The 7,853-nt window shown below is 49.4% G+C and overlaps 1 protein-coding gene across 6 annotated transcripts in view; it reads left to right on the forward strand.

Annotated features, from left to right (window-relative positions):
- The first annotated feature begins 4,396 nt into the window (after positions 1-4,396).
- Ilf3 (interleukin enhancer binding factor 3) overlaps positions 4,397-7,853 on the forward strand; it is a 43,241-nt gene continuing 39,784 nt past the window's right edge. For 4 of the 6 annotated variants that reach the window (XM_026779176.1, XM_026779177.1, XM_013346269.2 and 1 more), the window contains exon 1: positions 4,398-4,569. The gene's annotated coding sequence lies outside the window, so the exon portion shown is untranslated. Of the gene's footprint in view, positions 4,570-7,853 lie in introns of all 6 variants that reach the window. The other 2 variants (XM_005346894.3, XM_026779178.1) reach the window with 1 other exon arrangement.

Below are 7,853 nucleotides of genomic sequence, written 5' to 3' on the forward strand. Positions count from 1 at the left end.
ATTTTTCTATCTGAGACAGGGTTTTTCAGTAGCTGTGGTGCCAGTCCTGGAACTGACTCACTTACTCTGTAGACCAGGCTGGTCTTGAACTCACAGAGATCCACCTGCCTCTGCCTCCCAAGTGCTGGGTGGGATTAGAAGCATGCACCACCACTGCCAGGAGAGCTTCTATATTTAGTCACTCTTACTTGAGTTAGCATTCTGCCATGGTCGCCTTACATTTGTTCATTCTACTAAAAGTTCAGGAAAGTAGTGAGCCCAGAGGAGAAACGAACAAACAAACAAAAACACAATAATGAAAAACCATCGGCCTGGACAGTTTGGATGCTCAACTTACTAAACCTGGATGGAGGTGGGCGGTCCTTGGACTTCCCACAGGTCAGGGAACCCTGATGGCTCTTCAAGCTGATGAGGGAGAGGGACTTGATCGGGGAAGGGGGAGGGAAATGGGAAGCGGTGGCGGGGAGGAGGCAGAAATCCTCAATAAATAAATAAAGTTAAAAAAGAAAAAAAAGAAAGAAAGAAAAACCATCCAAAACTACCCAAACAAGCTGGGCAGTGGTGACACACACCTTTATTCCCAATGTTTGGGAGACAGAAGCAGGCAGATATCTGTGAGTTTGAAGCCAGCATGGTCTACAGAGTGAGTTCCAGGACCTCCAGCACTACACAGAGAAACCCTGTCTCGAAAACCAAAACCAAACCAAAAGGCAAATCCCAAACAACAAGCATAGAAAAAAATCATCAAAGGATCCAGATGGGGGAGATGGCTCAGTCAGTGAGTGCATCAGTTTGGTGTCGATCCCTGTGATAAAAACAGCTGGAAGCAACTGGGGTGGTTAGGGTTTATTTGGTACACAGGTTATAGTCAGTTTTTTTTGAGAGAAACTAAGGTAAGGAGCTCAACACGGGGTCCAGGAGGCAGGGGCCGAATCAGAGTGCAGGCTGGCAAGCTGCTCACTGGCTGGCTTCTTCCACTTGCCCAACTACCTCTCTCAGGCAGCCCAGGACCACCCGCCCAGGGAAGGGGTGGCTCTGCCAACCATGGGCCAGTTAATTACCAATTCAGAAACTGCATCACGGGGCTGGAGAGATGGCTCAGAGGTTAAGAGCATTGCCTGCTCTTCCACAGGTCCTGAGTTCAATTCCCAGCAACCACATGGTGGCTCACAACCATCTGTGATGAGGTCTGGTGCCCTCTTCTGGCCTGCAGGCATACACACAGACAGAATATTGTATACATAAATAAATAAATATAAAAAAAAAGAAACTGCATCACAAAGATACTCCCAGGGCAACTCCTCAACTGAGGGTTCCTCCTCCCAGGTGACTGAGCTTGTGTGGTAAAGGGGGTGGCTGCCCTGCCTGAGGAAGTGAGATTGATCCTTGCCTGCATGGTGGAAAGAGAGGTCTGAGACCAACAAGCTGCCTCTGCCTTCCACATGGACACATTATTTATTGTACTCTTTTTTTTTTTTTTTGGTTTTTCGAGACAGGGTTTCTCTGTAGCTTTGGAGCCTGTCCTGGAACTCCCTTGGTAGACCAGGCTGGCCTCGAACTCACAGAGATCCGCCTGCCTCTGCCTCCCGAGTGCTAGGATTACAGGCGCGCGCCACCACCGCCCAGCTCTATTTATTGTACTCTTAAGTGCACGCACACATTATATAAATACATGTAATATAAAAATTTCAAGGAAGACCTCTCTGAGTTCCAGCGGGGTAGTAGGAGTGCTCTTGCAGTTGAAAGCAGTAACTGGGGTGTAGCTGTTCATGAAGGTAGACTAGGGGGACCAAAAGGCAAAAGGGAGGGCATGTAAGTCATTGTCACCAGTGAGGAGTGTGAGGAGAAAGAGGGATAGCCTGGCGGCAGGGAAAGTTGTTAGGGGCCAAAGGGAAAGGATGGCACATGGGGACGGTTGTGTCCATGCCCGGAGGAGATGATGCAGGCAGGATGGCGGCAAAGGGCACCTAGGTTTCTCAGCATTCAGAGTGACCAAGGGGATGGCGTGAGCAAGGAGAGTGAAGGGAGCAGCTCACCACAGTGGCCAGCGCCTTGTACACAGCAGCTCACAGGTAGGTGGCCAGGGCCCGACAAAGGTGTACATTTCTGAGAATGGTTCTTTTTGTATAGTATACATTGGTTCACATGTTCCACTTTGCACTTGGAGGCCAGAGGTCCATGTCTGTTTGGTGTCGTCACCATTTCTCTGGTCTGTCTCACTAATCCTAGAGCTAACTAATTCAGCTAGGTGGTTTGGCTAATGAGCCCCAAGGGCTCCTCTGTCTCCACTTCCCCAGGCTTGGTTTACAGGGGGCACTATCACTGCTCAATTTTTTACATGCATGCAGCAGATAAACAGCCCGAGTTCAAAGACATAAAGATGGAAGGAGAAAGTCCACTCTGTGAAGGTCTTTGAACTTTATACATTGCATGGCTACACACACACACACACACAGAGTTACTGAAAAAGACTGAGAGAAAATACTAATTCAGTAATACTGTCACAGCAAGGTGGTGGTGGTGCATGCCTTTAATCCCAGCACTTGGGTGGCAGAGGCAGGAGGATCTCTGAGTTCGAGGCCATCCTGGCCTATCAAATGAGTTCCAGGACAGGCTCCAAAGTTACAGAGAACATGCCTGTTCTCTGGGAGAACACCTACGACATAATTATGTGTACTTCTTGATCTCATCATACAAGACAAGCAGAAAGGCACCACCCATGCCCCTGAGAACGTTGGACCATGCACCCTTGAAAAAGGCCTTGCTTCCTTCGTCACGAGCAATCTTCCTCCAGCAGTCGATCGTGCCTGTGTACATGATGTCATATCTTGAACATTCTGGACAGATTCTCTGGGCTTGTCTGTTTTATCAGTGGCAACTATTTACCAGTTGAAAAGTGGGAAGCAATAATAGTCATCTGACCAGTTTTCTCTTACTTAAAGCCATTTCCATAATGACAATAATGATGGGACTCAATTATATTTTTTATTTCAGTCACTCCCGTTAATAAAAATTGAAGAAATAAAAATACCTAAAGACAAAAAAACACAAAGTTACAGAGAAACCCTAACAAACAAACAAACAAACAAACAAAATAATCTCCGCCCAAAGAGGCTGCGTATGTGGCTCAGAAATTAAAAGCACTTGCTGCTCTTGCAAAGGGCCAAAGTTTGATTCTCAGCATCCACATAAAGGCTCACAACCATCTGTAACTCCAGTTCCAGAGATTCAACACCCCCTTTGACCTCCTAGGGCACCAGGGATGCCCAGCCATTCATGCAGTCAAAATAACCACACACATTAAAAACAAGCCTCAGGAAAGCCTTACTAGCCGCCACTTGGTGGCGCTGTCAGAACAGGCATGTCATTTTAGACACCCGTGGTTCCCTTCTGTGTCAGAAGCATCTTAGGTGCGTCTGGTTAAGATCTCAAACCACCTACAAATTGGCTTATTTATAAATTTTCCATTAATTTCAGCCTTTGGGTGAGACAGATATCTAAAAAGCGAGTTAAAACAAAACCGGACACCAACTCATGTTAACTATTTTTTATTGGTATGATGACAAAAATAAATTCCTGTACATAAACAACGGATATGGAGAAGGGGCAAGGGTGTTTTGAGAGTTTTGTTCTTTCACATCCTGTCTGGAGTTTGACTTATTTTGTGTTTGGTACTGGGGTCAGACCCAGGGCCTCCAACACCGAGGCAATCTATTAACCCTCAGTAGCTGAAGCCATGGCCTTGTCTGTAATCCAGCTACTTTAAAGTGGAGACAGAATCCTCAGCCTAAGGCGTCCCGGCAAAACTGCTTATCTTACATATACAAAAATGAGGGCCGGTGAGATGGCTCAGTAGCCAGCCGGCGTGAATCTGAGCCTCTCGGCCTATAGCTGATGAGACCCGGGTCAGTGCGCAAACCGTGCGCACGTGCAAATTTTCCAGTCCGGTTTCCGTCAACGTACTGAGGTGGATGGGAGGAACGTGGGGCGGTGCGCAGTCAGAGGGCCCACCCTTACTCCATTGCGTCACGTGATAACGGTCGCTCGGAAAAACCGCCACTGGGGAAAAAAACAAAACAAAACATATGCGTCTCATCAGGTGATACAGGTCTACCAATAGGGACAATGAGACAAGAAACAACAACAAAAAAGTCCCTGTCACATGACAGAAGCGGGGCCAGCCATTGTCATGTGACTCAGCAAACCCACGAGAAGAGGCCAGGCATTGACGTCACGCAACCAGGCGCAGCCCCGGTGCCAACGTCACGTGATGAGGCCCCACCTCCCTCAATCACATTCCATCCCACCGCCCACTGGGGGCTGGGCCTAGGTCGGTCGCCCACGTGATGCGGGGGCGGGGCCCTGACAGTCACGTGGCCTCGCACCTCCCCGGCGCGCGCCCGCCCGCCGCTCGCCCCCGGTTCCTCCTCCTCCTCCTCGCCATTGCAGTTGGTACTGGAGCAGCCCCGGCGAAAACCGCGTGGCTTTTTTTTTTTTTGAGGGGGCTGTGAAGACTGGTGAGCAAGAGGGCGGCGGCGGCTGAGGTCGAGGGACCGGAACGCCGACAAGGTAAGCGGCAATGTGGCGTCTCCCGCCTCCGCCCCTCCCCCCCGTCCGTTCTCCCACTTGTCAGCGCAGGCTGGTTGACGGGACGCTAGTGACAGGGCAGTTGCCATCCTGCCGAGCCTCTCCTCTGCTCGGATCTTCCTCCCCTCGGCGTCTCGCTCCTTCCTCCTCCTCCGGCCTTGCTCCCGCGCTTGGCCGTTACTCTCCCCCATTGTGCCGAGGAAACAAAATGGCGGCGGGAGTGCCCCTGTGCGCGCGCATCCGTGCTCCCCTTCGTGGCCCCCTCGGCCAGGGCCTGGGCGCCGCTCTCTGGGGGTGCGTAAGCACTGTGATATCCCCCGCTTCCCGGGCCGCTTACTTTGTCCTAGGCCGAGCTTTTGTCTGTTGCTTCGACCCTGCGCACGCGCGCACGTGTTGGAGCACACACCCCCTCACATCCCGGGCATACCGGCGGGCGCGGAAGGGTCGATCCCCCTCCTTTACCCGCGTTCTCTCTTTGTTAAGCTACATCTCTGGCTTCCAGGAGCCTGCCAGGTCATCCCAGTTCCCAAGGCGGGAAACATATCTTCTTTGTCCTGAGCACGGTCCCCTCCTTAGACATCGTTGAGGGAAGCATTTATGGATTCATCGGGTCCTTAAAGCCTAGGTCTGTAGGTTTCCTCCAGTTGGAGACCCAAACTTAAGACTGTTTCCCCTTCTTTGAGACCAGGTGGTTTCCATTGATCGTGTTTCCCAGGTTGTTTAGGCTCTGCCTCCAATCCTCAAAACGGTGATGTGGTGTTGCTGATCTGCAAGATTAGCATGTTTGAAGGCCTTCGAACGTGCGTGCTTTAGATTTTCTTTATTAAAGTAGTTGAGTGATGGGAATTCACTTTAGGTTATTCCACAATTCAGATAAACTATTTGGAGTGTATAACGGTCTGTTTGATTCCTCCGTTATGTACCCCAACTGGGGAAGAGTAAGCCATCTCTTAGTAAAATTGCTGGTAAGTTGCTACTTTAGGATACATGGTGGATCAGCAAGGAGGCTTCAGTTTCTGTGATATGTTTCTCTGTTGGGATTTGAGTATTCTGAATGTGTCTTTTGGTTCAAAATTCTGTTCCATTTGAAATGTTCAGTATGATGATGTGTCCACAGGAAAAGGAGAGGTGCTATTCAAAGTTAGGGTTCATGTTTAGGACCTCAGGTTTTTGTGGTGGAGACCCATTGTGGGTTGACACTGTTGTTTGAATGTGGTCTTCTGCCTGGGGTAGCTACTGCAATTATCCAGCCTGTGGACGACGTGCGGTGGGCGAGAGCCTCCTTCACAGCCGCAAAGGAGAATGGGCACTGGTAGGTGCTGCCGCTCTTGTCCGGTAGAGCTGAGGTCTTTGCCCTTTAGCTTGCTTTGTGGGTAGCTCCTGGTCACTGGGGTTTGTGAATGGACTCTGCAGCCCCTGGGTATCGGCTGGAAATCTGCAATCCAGATTGGAGGCTGCTGATTGATGCGAGATAGCCTTTGCAGCACTGGGCGCTCCATCGCTCTATATCTGCTGTGAGTTTGGACCAGTCTGGGGATCCCTTCCTTATGGAGCTGATTGTTTTCGGCTTTTCTGATGGATACCTGTAAGCAAAAGTTCCTTTGGCTCCTTTTAGTACTGTTTTTCTCGACTCCTGTCATTGTGAATAAACTGTGCTTTACTTATTTCGTTCAAATTCTTCTGGTCTCAAGTCCTACAAGACCTTTTTCCGACCTCCTTCCCATTTCATTTCTTTTTCCGATGCAGGGTTTCTCTGTGTGTCCCTTGGCTGTCCAAGGAACTTGCCTTGTAGACCAGGCTGGTCTTGAATCAGAGATTACCTGTCTCTTCCTCCTGAAAGCTGGGGTTGAAGGCATGTGCCACTGCTGCCTATTCTTTCTTTTTTTTTTTTTCTTTTTTTCTTTTGGTTTTTCGAGACAGGGTTTCTCTGTAGCTTTGGAGCCTGTCCTGGAACTCCCTTTGTAGACCAGGCTGGACTCACAGAGATCCTCCTGCCTCTGCCTCCGAGTGCTGGGATTAAAGGCGTGCGCCACCACCGCCTGGCTATTTCTTTTTTTGAAGTATTGTCTCACTGTGTATCCCAGGCCGGGCTTGAACTTGGAATCCTTCTGCCTCAACCTTCTGAGGGCTGGGATTATATCTGTGTGCTACCACACCAGGCTTCCCGACCCCCCACAGGATTTTGCTCTATGGAGAAGGCATCTAGTTGTGGTCAGGATCTGTAGATGTGAGTTAGACGAGTCTTTTTTTGGACAAGGCCCCACTGTGTGACCTCTTAACCCTTGGAGATCTGCCTTTCTCTGCTTCTTGAGTGCAGGGATCAACGGTTTGTGACACTTCTGTTCTTCTCTGGGCTCAGATAGCTTTCCTGGGCTTTCTCCCCACGTAGATAGAGTCTCACACTGAAGTCCAGACTGGTTGCAAAGTGCGTTAACCTGAGTGCTGGGATTGCAGGCTGTGCCGAATGTCCTTTTTTAGTTCCTTGTTACTTTTCTTGTTCCGGGGGAGTAATTCTTTTTTTTTTTTAAATATTTATTTATTTATTTATTATGTATACAATTTATTTCTGCGTGTATGCCTGAAGGCCAGAAGAGGGCACCAGACCTCATTACAGATGGTTGTGAGCCACCATGTGGTTGCTGGGAATTGAACTCAGGACCTTTGGAAGAGCACGCAATGCTCTTAACCTCTGAGCCATCTCTCCACCCCCCCCCCCCTTTTTTTTTTTTTTTTTGGTTTTTTGAGACAGGGTTTCTCTGTGGCTTTGGAGCCTGTCCTGGAACTAGCTCTTGTAGACCAGGTTGGTCTCGAACTCACAGAGATCCGCCTGCCTCTGCCTCCCGAGTGCTGAGATAAAGCATACGCCACCACTGCCTGGCTCCTTTTTTGGTTTTTTTGAGACAAGGTTTCTCTGTGGAGCCCTGGTTGTCCTGGAATTTACTCTGTAGAGCAGGCTAGGCTGGAACCCGCCTCTGCCTCCCTAGTGCTGGGGTTAAAGGCATGCGCCACCACAGCCCCAATTAACACACTGCTGCTACTTTTTTATTATAAGCTATATATTTATTTGCTTAGAGTCAGGATCTGCTACATATTGTCAGTTCTTTGATTACTTGAGCTATTCTGTATCAATATGTGTGGCCCATGAACTTCTAACACCCCCACCCTCCTACCCCCTCCTTTTCCTATGTAGTCATGTGTTAGCCAGCTTAGCCTAGCTTCAGCTCCTGGTTTAGACTTTACAGTGGTGGGGCTTTACAGTGCAGGTG

This window comes from Microtus ochrogaster, chromosome 5 (assembly GCF_000317375.1).
Source record: "Microtus ochrogaster isolate Prairie Vole_2 chromosome 5, MicOch1.0, whole genome shotgun sequence".
NCBI lineage: Eukaryota > Metazoa > Chordata > Mammalia > Rodentia > Cricetidae > Microtus > Microtus ochrogaster.